We start from the raw sequence: 14,957 nt of genomic DNA, 5'->3' as shown, positions 1-14,957 counted from the left end.
CCTGGGGCAGGGCAGAGGTAGCTGTGGGTGTTTGATTGGCTGCATTGAACAGAACCAGCCCATCGCACGCCTTGCGCCCTCCAGTCTTCGTTACCATCCCTGCTGTAGGTAGAGGTACTCCCACCCTACAGATGAGGAACCAGGAGCCCCCACCCCCACCCAGAGGCAAGGCCCTTTGTCAAGGTCACTAGCTAATCGGTCACAGAGCCAAGACTTGGACCCAGGTGTGTCTCTGAAACTCACACTTTTCCGGCCACATCACACTTCTGGTTCTCCAGGGCTGCTCAAGGATCCCTTCTTAGCACACTGCACAATATCCATCAGGACCACATACCACAGGCAGTCCCAAGGGGCCATGTCGTTCAGCTCACGGGCCTTTTTCCCCCTTCTTCCCTTTGTTTCCTGAAGCAATTATTTCTCTATTTCATTTAAAGACCTGGCCTCTGCAGCTGCTGCGGACAGCTTAGCGTTGTCTCAAGGTTGAAGACGAGAATCAAGCCGTGAGCTTACGAGCCATCAAACTTGAAAGATGTATTGAGGTGAAATACCACTGCAAAGCCTCCCCACCAAACCTTTTCTTTTTTTTCCCTTAAGTGCCTTTTTTCTTTCCAAAATGAAAAAAGAACCATTTGTACTATACATGCATAATAAAATCCCTCCAGCTCACACACATAAAAATCTTCGGTTCTGGCACTGCTCAAGACAAGATTTTTTTGGTAACTGCCCACCCCACCCCAACAGAGCAGACAGTATAGTTTTCCGAAGCCAAAATAATTGCGTGTCTTACAGCGATACTTCAAGTCAAAGATCAGCGTATGTGTGTGGGCTGAAACACGTGCCTTTCCTTCTCCCCTCCAGAGAAGAATCCTGTCAAATAACATTGTTTTCATACCGAATATTTAAGTTGCAAATGTGAGCCATGTGGGCAGGGGTTTGAAATCAAGACAACTAAACTGTGAGGTGCTTATGGAGTTCAACCGTTTGCAAGAAACATAGACTGACTTCACGGGGAAGCATGCAAGAGGCGTTTTTCATCCCCTGTATGATCTCGCCTTATTTTTTTCCTTCTTCCTAGCCTTCCCAAGTCCGGTATTTCCCTTGGCATTCTCCAAGAGGTCCGTATAGTTATTGGCAAATGCAAAGTGCAGTGATGCGAGGCTTCCAGAAGTTTGTTGCAGCTTTTCAGCACTGAGCAAATCAGTCACTTTTGAAGGGAAAATGTGAAGGTATTGTTTGTGTTTAAAGTGTTTGTTTTTCTAAGCACAAGTGCCTTAGCAACTGTATGTGAAGACAGGTTTATTTGAGCAGAATTTGTAGTAAACAGGGTGTGTGGTTATGACCCGGCGATGGTACACCGAAGTGTCTCATTTGCGATTTGCAGGCATGCTGTAACTAGGCCATGACCTTTCCCAGAGACAGTTTGCCGCTTCGTGTTTCCCAAAGGTGATTCTTGCTTCAGAGGACCAGAGGTCCACCCATAAGTGTCCTAGATCTGTCCCGTATAGGGTCAGGCGGGCACTCTATGGTCCACGGTGCTTTGGACTGAGCCCTGGCCTCCTGGAGGCAGATCTTTGAGAAACAGCCCATCCATTGTAGATCCAGGAAGCAGTTGGGCCTGGGAAGACCAAGGTGTCCCTGATTCCCCGCTTTGGATTATGAAAGAAAGTGAAAGTGACGTCACTCAGTCATGTCTGACATTTTGCAACCCTCCTGGGACTGTAGCCCGCCACGCTCCTCCATCCATGGGATTTTCCAGGCAAGAATACTGGAGTAGGTTGCCATTTCCTTCTCCAGGGGATCTTCCCGACCCAGGGATCGAACCCAGGTCTCCTGCATTGCAGGCACTCTACCTTCTGAGCCACTGGGGAAGCCCCATTATTAATTTTTTCTTGGCCATACCACAGGGATGGTATGGGGGATCTGTGGGATCTCAGTTCCCTGACCAGGGATCAAACTGGCACCCCCTACATTGGAAGCTCAGAGTCTTAATCACTGGACCGCCAGGGAAGTCCCGTGGATCATGACTTTGGTTTTTCCTGGTTCTGTTATTTTAAGTCCAACCAGAGTCAAGTTTGGCCACTCATCAACAAGCAGAGAGATGTTTCTTATGACCAGATGTCACCTGAGGCACTCACTAAAAATGCAGATTCCCCAGGGGCTTCCCTGGTGGCTAAGTGGTAAAGAATCTTCCTGCCAATGCAGGAGACACACATTCAATCCCTGATCCAGGAAGATCCCACATGCTGAGGGGCAGCTAAGCCCAGGTTTCACAACTATTGAGCCTGTGAGCTGCAACTGCTGAAGGCCACATGCCTTAGAGCCCATGCTCCGCAACAAGAGAAGCCACGGCTACGAGAAGCCCATGCACTGCAATGAAGAGGAGCCCCCGCTTGCTACAACTAGAGAAAGATTGTGCTTCAACAAAAGACCTAGCACAGCCAGAAAAAAAAGAAAGTAAATAAAATTATTTTTAAAAATGCAGATTCCCGAGTCCAGCCCCAGGCTTTACTGAAGCTGGCTGTCCGGATCCTGAGACCGGGAAATCGATCTTTCCCTCCCAGCTCCAGTGACTTCCCCGTATGTCTGGCCCCCGCCCCTGCCCCCATCCCCCCAGAACCCGTGCTTAGGCAAATCATATTATCCAGGACCATATGTTTTCCTTGTTGATAAGGTTCACATGATGCTATTATTAAAAATACAGATTCTTGGGCCACATCTCAGAACCACTGAATCAGGATTGTGAGGGTGGAGGGGAAGGGGGGCTGAGAAGCAAGGAGAGTGGAACCTAGTATTCCAGAAAACTTCAGATCCTAAAGTTGCCTGCTGGAAACCATCAAAGGGAGGAAACCAAGCCCTATTCGGGCCTTTGAAAGACTTTGCATCTATTAATTAAAGCATAAGACCAATGCGGGGGATTCCCTGGAGGGCCAGTGGTTAGGACTCGACACTTTCACTGTCAAGGTCCAGGTTCAATCCCTGATCGGGGAACTAAGATTCTGCAAGCCACACAGCTCAGCAAAAAAAAAATAAGTGAATGACTGAGGATAACCCAGGTAACCAGGGTCTTTGGGCCCCTGACAAATCACATCAGAACTTCTCATAAGTTACTTTTACCTGTTCCATTTCTAAGAACTTTTGAAGCTTTCTAATTCTGCTAAGTTGAAGTCGGAATATAAAATCAGTCCTTATTCTGCTGGTTAAAAAATTAGTGGTGGTGGTTTAGTTGCTAAGTCATGTCTGTCACTTGGGACCCATGGACTGTAGCCCACCAGGCTCCTCTCTCCATGGTATTTCCCAGACAAAGTACTGGTGTGGACAGCCATTTCCTACTCCAGGGGATCTTCCCAACCCAGGGATCAAACCTGGGTTTCCTGCATTGCAGGCAGATTTTTTACCTACCAACTGAGCCACCAGGGAAGCCCTAATTAAAAAGTTAGAGGCCCTAATTAAAAGGTTAAAGGCAACTTTAAACTTATTTTCTTTTCACTAATTATTTCAAAAAGTACATTTCATTTGCCTTGCTTCTTCAAAAGCAAGTGTTGGTTTTTATGCTTTTGAAGGAAAAAAATTTTAACACCCGTCCTTCCTTGTATCATTTGAAGTTTTCGACTCCATCTATATGTAAACCATGAGTGTCTAAGATCCCAAAACTGTGTACCATTTGTCTGTGTGGCCCCTGGCTGCAGATTGATGCCTTGTGTGTTAAATGACTGCTCCATGGAGGAGAGAAATGTATTTTATTTTACTCACTAGGTTGATGTTCTTTAACTAATGCTATCACAATTAAGCTTAACCTCTGTTTCTTTGGTGAGGCCTCTGACATGTGGTTGATTATTGGCTTATTAATTTGAAGATTTATGGGCGGGAAAATGCTGATTTTTTTTTTTTATTTTTCTTTTAAATGTAAAACTGAGAGACAAAACATACAATTGTACATACCTGAAAAAGAGATGTCCAGATCCCCTATATCCTGCTGGGGAAATTTCATTGCATAAATGGGTTACTATTCGTTGATGGAAAAATTAAGTTAACTGGAATCCCCAATTCACCAATCGTGCCAGTTAACTGAGGTATTAGTGTCCTGGGTAAGCTCTCAGAGCTATTAAATTAAATGGTCATGACATGAAACCTCAGAAAAGTCTCCTTGTGTCTAGAAAGATTGTGTACAGGTGTTGCTAGCCTGCTTTAGAATAAGAAAAGGCTTCAGTATTCTCAAAAATCATTTCCTCTCCTGAGGGAGTGCACCATAGTGGAAAAAAAAAAAAAGCTTTCCCCAGTGTGGTAATTGCAGGCTTTCTGCTTCAAAAGAAAAAAATCCTTGAATATTATTCAAGTTACAGTTTCCATCAGGCTTTTCTGAGTAGATGATAATACTTTGGTGTTTGATTAATAAATTCCAGAAAATGAACTGAAATCCCTACAGACAGAAGTTGTGGGAAACATCTAGTTGCTTAAGAACATTGTTTTTCATTTCAAAAGATGCTTACAGTTTAAGCTCAGGAAGTAAAAAGGGTATCTTCCATCTATTGGAAAAGCTCTACATTCGAGTACTTTTCTCAGGTTTATACTCTGACCCCATGAAATGAAAACCCTGAGAATTCTGTTTGAAACACAGAAAGTTGACTGTTGATCAAAAGGAAAAAGCCTCCTTCGTTTAAGGAAAGACATGTCTAATTATCTACAGCCTCTTGTCAGAGTAAAAGATATTATTTGATGGTGGAGGGTTCAGAAGTTACTACAGGCAGTCCTGAGGGCTCCACAAAATACATTCTCTCAGATGCTGATGGCCTGGAGTCACATTCCGTTTGGGGGGTCTGTCCCTGTGAACCCCCCTTTTTCCTGTACCTGCCTGATTTCCTGGACTGCCTTATCCTCCAGCATCCCTTGCGAGGCTCTGCAAGAAGCACCTGAGGTCTCTTGCTTCCACCTGTGCTGGGTGTCTTAGACATCCAGTAGGTACATACGGTTCTTCGTTTGGTTGAAGGAAGACAGATTCATCCCTGGAAAGCCACTGTCTCATTTCACATATTTGAATTTGCAGATTCAACTCTTGGCTCTCAGAAAGGCCTGTTTCCTCTCAGAATCGCTCTTTCAGCTGGGTAGGCTGCCACAGGTGAGCCAGGGAAGCTCAATTCTGCTTCTCTTGCAGAGAGAGGTCGACCAGAGGCGTGTGGAATAGAGGAGACGGCCAGCTTTCCTCTTGCTGACCTTTCGCCACTCTCTGATCAACAACTCAGTCTAAGGATCAGGGTACATGGGGGATCATTATAAGTTAAGAAAACAGACACCTGGAGACACTGTTTCATTAATGAAAAAGGATGGCTTCCAATTACATGCCTTTCCGTTGAAACTTTCTTACCAGACTGTAAAACAGTGTCATGTTTGGAGGAAATCAAGGAGTGAACGCACGTAGCCTAGGATGTCAAAGAGAAGGGATTCTGGTAAGAAAATATCATCAGGGACCAACCAAAATATTATCACATGTACAAGAACGTAAAGTGAGTATCTGGGAGTCTTGGGAGAGAGGAGAGGAGAGAAAATGGGGAGGCGGTGTGGGGCGTAGTTTCTGAGAGGAGCATGGAGCATGGGCAGGATTCCCCAAGGGCCTTGCAGGGTGGGGGTCTCGATCAGCCATCTGCTAGACCAGTACTCCAGCCCTTTACCACTCTGACAACCGCTCCAACAAGCCATGCCTGCTTCACACTTGGGATCCTTAAAGTAGATTGTTGGCTGCCTCCAAACCCCCCACCAAAATAGGAAAATTTCCCCAATGGCTGGCTAGCCCAACAGACAAGTTTTATATAATCCCAGTGGAAGAAAAGCAAATACCGGGCTGTCAAAACTTGCTCGAAATAAAACCCAAAATGTCCAGGGTCAGGCTTGTGATCTTCTCCAGCCCCGCTCTTCTTTCTCTATTTGCTGATTTGATGAGCAAGACCACCAAGCACTCGGTTTTTCCAGCCAAATCCTCAGGAGTCGTTTCTGGCTTTCCCCTTGCTCTTGGCCCCTGCTTCCAGTCCGATGCCCATCCCTGTGGATCCTGCTTCCTGAGTGGCCCTGAAAAAGCCCCGCAGGTTTCTTCCAGGTGCCTGCCATCTTCTGCCATCTCCTGGCATCTCCTGACCCAGCTCCCTGTCTCCCTTCCAACCCACCCTCCTCACAGAAGCCAGGGCATTCTTGGGGAAAACATGAATTTGATTTTAACAACCTTTTTCCTCTTTGCCACCATTTCTCTCTGCGGAAACCTGTCAGACACTGTCTGCTTGGTGACAACACTCAAGGCCCTCTGTAACCTGCTCTCCTTCTTATCTCCTGCACACACATGTGCACACATGCATGCATACACATGTACACACATACAAGCACACGTGTGCATGGGTATGTGGATACCCATGCATGCATGAGTACACACATGCACACACACACACACACAGCTCTGTGGCAGCAAAGGTCCAGTGGTGAGTGTTTGTGTCTCCACACTGATTGTCTTAGACGTATTTCATTTTATTCACCTCTCTAGGCTCTGGTTTCCTTATCTGCAGAATACAGGGATCTCCCTGGCAGATGCACAGTCAGTTAGCAGATTCCTGCACCCCCGTGGCTGTTTTCATTACAGCTGAGTTCAGTGTTTCTGCTGGTTTGGAGAGCAGGGACTTGTGCCCAGTGTGGGAGCTTCCCGTCCAGGCATGTGAGTCTGGCTGTCTTTTTCTTCAGACTTATTCTTCAATGTCCCTTCAGTATTATGGCATTTTCAAACTATCAGTGCTGCCCATTTTTATTAAGTTCTTTGTTCTCTGTTTATTAGCTTAGTTGTGAGTCAGATTTTTTCATTGTGTTTTCTGATGGCTTGTGACCAGTTCATTAAGAAAGGGTTTGTAGCATTCTGTTTGCTAACCACCCTCTTTACTTCAGTTCACATAGGTTTTTCTGTTGACTGTTCAGTTATTTACAGGTTAGATGTTCTCATTTTCTGCAAGCAGTAATTGTCTCCTTTAGTTCTCGAAGAGAAACCAAGGACTAGTTGTGGTTAGGCTTTGAATTCAGTTAAGAGGAGGGTTGACTTGAGCAGCAGAGGGCAACCGTTGACCCCTGGTGGTCCTGGAGCAGGAGGACAGAGTTGTCCACAGTAGGTTCATCTTGAACCAGGCGACTGGCAGTGGAAGCAGAGAAGGTGGTTCGGAAGGTGTGTGGTTGGTATTCTTAGGACCTCCTGTACCTCTGTACAGTCTTCAGTTCAGTCACTCAGTCGTGTCCTGACTCTGTGACCCCATGGACTGCAGCACACCAGGCTTCCCTGTCCATCACCAACTCCCGGAGCTTACTCAAAGTCCTGTCGATAGAGTCGGTGATGCCATCCAACCATACATCTGTACAGTCTTAATGTTACTGCAAGGTGTTGACCATGACTGTTGAAATTGGTAAAACCCAGGTTCATATCCAAGGCCCAACACAAAAGAGCCTTGAAACATTAGGTAAATTGCTTCACTTCTCTGAGCTTCGGGTTCCGTCACCAACATCATTGTTGTAATCATACTGTCGGTTTGCAGGGTTGTTATGGGGCTTCGAGATGATGTACGGAACACGGTGAGCAGAGTGCCCAGCACATGGTACACTCTCAGCTTCTCTCATGACTGAATCCTAACTTCTAAGTCACCAGGAGGAGGCGCTCCATCAAAGCAGCTCTGATCATAACCCCTTGTTTGTCTTCTTCGCACTTACCCATGATTTGTGATTGTCATATTGTGTGGTAATTGGGATATCTCTCTTATTAGCATAGAAGTTCCTTGGGGCGAGGGGTCACGTCCATCTTGTCTGTGGTTGCAGTCCCAGCCTCTGACATTGTACCTGGCACAGAGTTGGTTAGTGATGGATGGAGGATGCCTGGCTTCTCCTCTGCCCAGCGTAGACCCATCCTGACCCATGTACATCCTGCCCTCAGTGACCTTCCCTAGCTTGCATCTCTGGCTCTTCTTCTCTCCTGGCTCCACCCTGTGCTTCAGAAATCTCCGTGATTTCTCATTGGAGACACGTGATTAGGGACGTTCTCCAGAGTGACAAGGACATTAACCGGAAAAGAGTTTGCTCTTCATTCACCTTCAGTCATGAAGACACTGGTCCTGATTATACCTGCAGACCCTGAGAATCTGGATTTGAAAAGGAGGTGGATGTTAAAAGGTGACTCTGACAAAAACCATGTTCATGTCTTAGTTATCCCGCTTATGGCCTAAAAAGTCTGATTCCACAGGTGACAGAAAGCCTCCCTGCCATCTTGCTGATGACCCAAAATGTTGAAACTAGAAATGTATTCCTTCCATCCAACTCTGTCATTTAAAGTGCGTACAACTGTAGCACCACACACATGGTGGTTAAACCTTTGTTCTTTGAGAGATCTTTTGGGCTTCCCTGATGGCTCAGATGGTAAAGCGTCTGCCTGCAATGTCGGAGATCTGGGTTCGATCCCTGGGTTGGGAAGATCCCCTGGAGGAGGAAATGGTAACCCACTCCAGTACTCTTGCCTGGAAAATCCCATGGACAGAGGAGACTAGTAGGCTACAGTCTATGGGGTCTCAAAGAGTCGATTACGACAGAGCAACTTCACTTTTTCTTTCTTTCTTTGGTTGGAGACAAAACTAGAATCACTCACGTTATCACAGTAATAAGCTCAGGTGGGTTTATCCTAAGGACCTGGTTACTGTTGTTAGGGAACATGGTGGACCTGGGGAGCACAGCAGGCCTGGGGAGCCTGCATTGCTCCCAATTCCCTGGTTTAGCTCCAGAACAAAGAACCTATTTACCCAACTCAGCCTCATGTGCTGGGCTGAGATGGGCCAGGTGGGCTGGCTGACCTCTCTGTGTGCCCCATTCACCGTGGCTTGATGGGCAGCATCATGGGGTATAAACGGCCACTGCCTTGGGCTACCCTCCACCAGAGCCTTGGTCTAAACAGATCCCACTGGAAGGGGCTATTGAAACACCAGCAAATGTGTCTGGTAAATGCTTAAGAAGAAGAAAAGGCAATGTTTATCGTGCACTTAACTGTGTTACAGATTCTGTTTCCGGGACATTTTATACAGTACTCTTATCCTCAGTTTACAGGTGAGACCAAGACAGGTTAAAGAGCTTGCCCATAGTCACACAGATGGGAAGTGGAGTGGCCAGAATTTGAACCCAAGCAGTGTGGCTCTAGAGCCTTCCATGTCACTGTCACCGTGGGTAAAGACAAGGCAACGGGGCGCATAAACAGGGAAGGTCGGGAGGGCAGGACAACCAGGGAGAGGACGCGAGGGGAGAGAGATGGGGAGCACTGGTGGGCCCTCATCGCGGGGCCTCTGAGTGATGGCGGAGGGGTTCAGCCCGGGGATCAGCGCTGAGGGAAGAGGCCCCTGCGAAGCTTGTGGGAAAGAGTGGGCTATAGTGAGGAGGACACCCCTGGGGTCTGGGTCAGCCACTCAACCCTTATACGCTGGAGTAAGAGGAGGTCTGATCATCAGAAGCTGAAGAAGTGAACCATTGACTGTAGTAGTTAAGTGATGACGATTTGGGTGGTTCCTGACCCAGGGACCTTGAAAATAAATTGTTGTGCTTTAGAGGGACTTTGTTTAAACAATGTGGATCTTACCCATAAATTCGGTTGCTTTCCCTTTGGGCACTTACTGGTAGAAGTGATGAGCAAAAGTCAAGCTGGTGTCAGAACCCTTCTAGAATGTTGGTCAAGACCTTCACCACCACCCTGTCCAGCAAATGGGTGACATGTCTGAACAGGAACGCGTGTCTGTCCTATAACAAAACCCAGTTAGACTGATATGCAAAATGGGAGGGTGGCAAAGTGACATCCGTTGGCAAGTTGGACAATTTTAATGAGAAAAGTTACTTGCCTGCCCAATTTTCTGGCACCAGAATCTCACGTGCAGTCACTCACAGTCATTTCCCCAGAAGCAAGGTGAGACCGTGGTGATGGACGTGTGGGCTGTGACTCAGTTACTCTGATCTTCCATTTGATACCTGAGTTTGGCCTGGACAGAAGAACAGCATCTCATATCCAGAAAGCTGCTCAAGGGGACCACTTGGAGCCAATGGCAGAGGCTGCCCCAGGACCCACAGGCCTGGAGCTGCTACCTTGAGGTCCAGGCCTGGTAACCCCTGCTGGCTCCAGGGCAAGGATGACCCGCCAAGGTTTCCAGAGTGAGATGCGGGCTGAGCGGGGCCTCGCCAGAGCAGAGGCCTCAGGCCAGTAACACAACTAGCCAACAGCCTGTGCCAGCTTCCACATTTGTTTAAATAAAATTTGAAATAGTCAGCGAGCTCTTAAGCCAGAGTCTGTCTCTGTGAGGAAAAGTCAGACTGTGTACACCTGCCTAGCGCCACGCAGCGTGACCCAGGAGGAGTTCCGGTCTCCCCCGCCGCCCCACCAGGAGTAGCAGCATCCCAGAGAGACCTCAGGCTGTGTGTGGCCTGGCGTGGTCCTCGCTGGTGGGGAGAAGGGGCGCCCTGAGGGTGGCCACCAGAATCAGCACGCAGTGCCCAGGCCGCCTTCATCACACTGCCTGCCCAGGCCCAGCCCCAGCCCCACATCAGGGCTTGCACACACACACCCCCCCCACACACACACATGCACACACACTGGAGCCTGTAGAGGGGTTGCTGGTTAGCAGAGACTGGAGCTCGGGGGTGTGGGAAGGGGGATTGCTACCTCTCCGTTCCAAGATGACCTTTTTTTAGACCCAGAAGGGGAAACTAGGCTCCAGTCACCTTTATTCGAGGCACTCGGAGTGCTTCCCACGTATCTCGTTTATCCTCACGACACCCCTGAGAGGTACGTTTGTTTGAGATTTCTACACAGTTATGATTAGGCCTATAGACTGGAGTTCCTGACTCCGCGTCATTCTAAACCCAGAGTCTCATCTCATCTCACTTTTCCTAACACAGCTAAACCCTTCAGGGAATGAAACGTCTCAGGCCTTAGCCTAGCCAAAGGGTGATTTCCACCCCCCCTCCCCTTCCTTCTTTTTTCTGTTGTTGTTAAGTTTGATTTATTACTTTGCCTTCTAGCCAGGCTCGATGGATGGTCAGAATATTATAAATAATGTGGATTGAAAAGATTGTGCTGAAATGTTTATTGCATTCTTAGAAAGAGAACAGGAGATGGCGTGGAGAGCGTGGCCGTGGGGAAGGAGGGGCGTGGGGGGTTGTGGGGAGGCAAGTCTCGCCATAAAAGATAGCACTCGGAAAGGAAGGCTCATATATTGCAGCCCCACAATCAAGAATGCAGGAGTGTTCCAGCGGGTGTAAAGAATATACTTCAAGAATGCCAGGACCATAAGGAACTAATCATTAGCCATCCCCCATCTCGTTTCCCCACCCACAGTGCTCGAAGGAGACGGCTAAAGGAGCGGCCGCCATGCTTTATGACTGGCTCCCCAGCATCCTGGCTCCGGGGCACCCTCTGGGATGGGGCGGCCGTGTGCGTGTGTGTGTGAGCAGGTGCCTCCTTTGGCTGACTCAGCACCCAGCGCTTCAGCATCGTGAATCCCTGTTCTTTGGGTGCACCACTAGAAATGCACACGTTCTCCAGGATCAGCACCCCCACACATGTACACGGTGTGGGAAGTAAATGTCACATTGGCCCACTGGCAGTCAGTCGTCACCTGTGAAGCTGGAATTACACCAGGCTCTTCTTCCTCTCTTAGGCCCTTCCTTCTGGAAGGAAGAAGGGTCAAAGCTCCTTAGCAGCTAAGGCCACCTGGGTCAGCCTGATGCTTGATGGAAAAGTCTGGCAACCCAGTGGAGATGGTTCTCTGTTGTTCAGTCACTAAGTCATGTGACTCTTTGTGACCCTGTGGACTGTACCTCACCAGGCTCCTCTGTCCTCCGTTCTCTCCTGGAGTTTGCTCAAATTCATGTGTGTTGAGGCATTGCTACTGTCCAACCATCTCATCCTCTGCCACCCCCTTCTGCTTTTCCCTTCAATCTTTCTCAGTCTTTCTCAGCATCAGGGTCTTTTCCAGTGAGTCAGCTCTTCGCATCAGGTAGCCAAAGGATTGGAGTTTCAGCTTCAGCATCAGTCCTTCCAATGAATAGTCAGGGTTGATTTTCTTTAGGATTGACTGATGTGATCTCTTTGCAGTCCAAGGGACTCTGAAGTGTCTTCTCCAACACCACAATTTGAAAGCCTCCATTCTTCATCACTCAGCCTTCTTTATGGCCCAACTCTTACATCTGTACATGACTACCAGAAAAACCATAGCATTGGTTCTTTGAGTCATTCTCTATTCTAAGCAGGGGTCGTCTTTGGGCCATTCTCGGTGTTGGTTTGGTCCTGCAGATCTCAGAACATAGCTTTCTCAGTCAAGAGGAAAGGAGGCCGAGGTGATCTTGACGTGGGGCTGGGGGCAGGTGGGACTGGTATGTCAGATACAGACTGCTCGCCTTTCTCACTGTGTGTATCGTCAGCCGGGACAGTAACTTTCTTCCTGGCTGGGGACCCCGAGTGTCCTCTATCTAGTACCCAGAGAAAGCTGTGGCTCTTCTTGTGCTGTTAACAGATGCTATTTGATCTTGTGGTGTGGAGAACCACCAGCGAGCTTTGATCCTGACCTCCAATCCAGTGGTTCTCAAACGTAAGCGCCAGAAGGATCACAAGCAGGGCTTGTTAACACCCAGCTTCCGGGAGGCCCCTCCACCCCCAGAGACCCAGACTCAGTAGGCATGAGTGGGGCCCTTGAAACTGCGTTTCTAACCAGCTCTCGGGTAATGCTCCTGAGACCACACCATGAATAGTACTGCTCTGAACATAAGCATAGCATTGGTAGAGCATCAGGTAGTTTTCGGTAATAACCTTCTCAGGAATATCAGCAAATGGCAACTGAATAAAAATTCCAGGGAATGAAGGAAATGTAAATAGGAACTGTTCAATGTGATACAAAGAGGGTCCCCTTGGCTGAAAATTCTGTGTCTGAATTGTGTGTTAGAAGGAAGCCCATGAGCATCTGGTAAAATCCTAGCATTTCACCAAAATTTAACTGTTCATTTACCTGAAAGATACATAGAATCTCTTCACTCCTAGGATTTGATACCAGGTCACTAACCACTAATGGGCAATGTATTGATTTTGAATTTGGCAACACCAACTTACTTTACCTGTACCCACTTATAGTTTTTCAGAGCCAATATTTTATGATAACCTCTTTTATTGGTAGTTTATGCTCTTTCATACTGTTCATGGGGTTCTCAAGGCAAGAATACTGAAGTGGGTTGCCATTCCCTTCTCCAGTGGACCACATTTTGTCAGAACTCTCCACCATGACCCATCCATCTTGGGTGGCCCTACACAGCATGGCTCATAGTTTCATTGAGTTAGACAAGGCTGTGGTCCATGTGATTGGTTTGATTAGTTGTGAGAGTTGGACTATAAGAAAGCTGAGTGCCGAAGAATTAATGCTTTTGAATTGTGGTGTTGGACGAGACTTGAGAGTCCCTTGGACTGCACAGAGATCAAATCAGGCCATTGTAAAGGAAATCAGTCCTGAGTATTCATTGGAAGGACTGATGCTGAAGCTGAAGCTCCAATATTTTGGCCACCTGATGCAAAGAACAGACTCATTGGAAAAGACCTTGATGCTGGGAAAGATTGAAGGCAGGAGGAGAAGGGTTCAACAGAGGATGAGATGGTTAGATGGCATCACTGACTTGATGGACATGAATTTGAGCAAGCTGCTGCAGTTGGTGATGGACAGGGAAGCCTGGCGTGCTACAGTCCATGGGGTCACAAAAATCAGACACAACTAATAAAATGAACTGAACTGATGCTCTTTCATGTGTTCACTCACTCATTTATTTCCACATACATCGATCACTTATTATGCGCCAAGTGCTGTCCTAGCCGCTAAAATACCCACACGAACTACTACCAAGTTATAAGGCATTTGAAATCCATACTGTTGTTTAGTCAGTAAGTCCTGTCCCTCTCTTTCACAACCCCATGGGCTGTAGCCAGCCAGGCTCCTCTGTCCATGTGATTTCCCAGGCAGGAATATTGGAGTGGGTTGCCATTTCCTTCTCCAGGGGATCGTCCCAACCCAGGAATCCAACCTGCGTCTTCTGCAGTGGCAGGCAGATTCTTTACCCCTGAGCCATCAAGGAAGCCCGAAATCCATTCTACTGACTCTTAATATCCCAAACAGTATTTGAATCTAAACAATGAGTTGTTATTTAATCAACCAAAACAAAAATACGTATGTATCGAACAGATATTAAGTGACATCTGTCCTGGTCACCTGTGGATAACATGTCGGAGACACAGACACGGAAACACAAGGTCTGTCCTCTCAAAGAATTCTCTGGCCATTCGGGAGATAAAGCCTGGACCCAGTCAGTCATTAGTTTCCCCGAGTGTTAAGTCAGTTTCTCTTTCGTGCATGTTCGGTATGCAGAACCCGCCCAGAAAAAGTGGCTCAGAGACTGCCTTGGGCACATGGGAGGAGGTGTCCCTGGGGCAGGGGATGTTTTTGAGCTGAGGCCCCAAGCTAGTGTCCTGGTGCTGGCTGTAGAAGCTGGCAGGGGGCTCAGAATTGGTGCGAACAGTCCCTGCCAAGGCACCAAGGTGTGAGAGAGGGTACATCTGAGTGAGAGGCTGGGGTGGGAAAGCTGGATTGTTTCTCTGGGACTGTGTCAGAATTCCACTTTTTGTATTTTGCTCTGAAATGATTTCTGAAATATCTGACAGACCATTTTTCCATGTAAGCCAACAAATATTTCAAAGCCAAACCTGACATCCTGAAATCGTCTCTTCGACTTTTTTGCAGGGGAGTGGAGGAGGAGACGTTAGTGACATCATTTTAATATTATCCTCAGACACCTGTATCATCTGCCTTCACAGCTCACATCTGAAAGGCAGACTCTCCATGTGTTTTGCACAGCGTGTCAGAGGCAAACCCCCGTCATCAACTTGCACAGGCTCA

The 14,957-nt window shown here is 47.6% G+C and overlaps 1 protein-coding gene across 4 annotated transcripts in view; it reads left to right on the top strand.

Moving 5' to 3' along the window:
• STX8 (syntaxin 8) overlaps nucleotides 1–14,957 on the top strand; it is a 199,486-nt gene that overhangs the window by 168,639 nt on the left and 15,890 nt on the right. Inside the window, exon 8 of one of the 4 annotated variants that reach the window (XR_011492229.1) lies at nucleotides 1,076–1,226. The exons of the other annotated variants lie outside the window; for them this stretch is intronic. The gene's annotated coding sequence lies outside the window, so the exon portion shown is untranslated. The remainder of the gene's footprint in view (nucleotides 1–1,075; nucleotides 1,227–14,957) is intronic. 4 annotated transcript variants of the gene reach the window in all.

Source organism: Odocoileus virginianus, chromosome 17, assembly GCF_023699985.2.
Source record: "Odocoileus virginianus isolate 20LAN1187 ecotype Illinois chromosome 17, Ovbor_1.2, whole genome shotgun sequence".
In the NCBI taxonomy this organism is placed as follows: Eukaryota; Metazoa; Chordata; class Mammalia; order Artiodactyla; family Cervidae; genus Odocoileus; species Odocoileus virginianus.
Note: the sequence above shows the minus strand (reverse complement) of the source record. Positions and strands in the feature narration are given on the sequence as shown.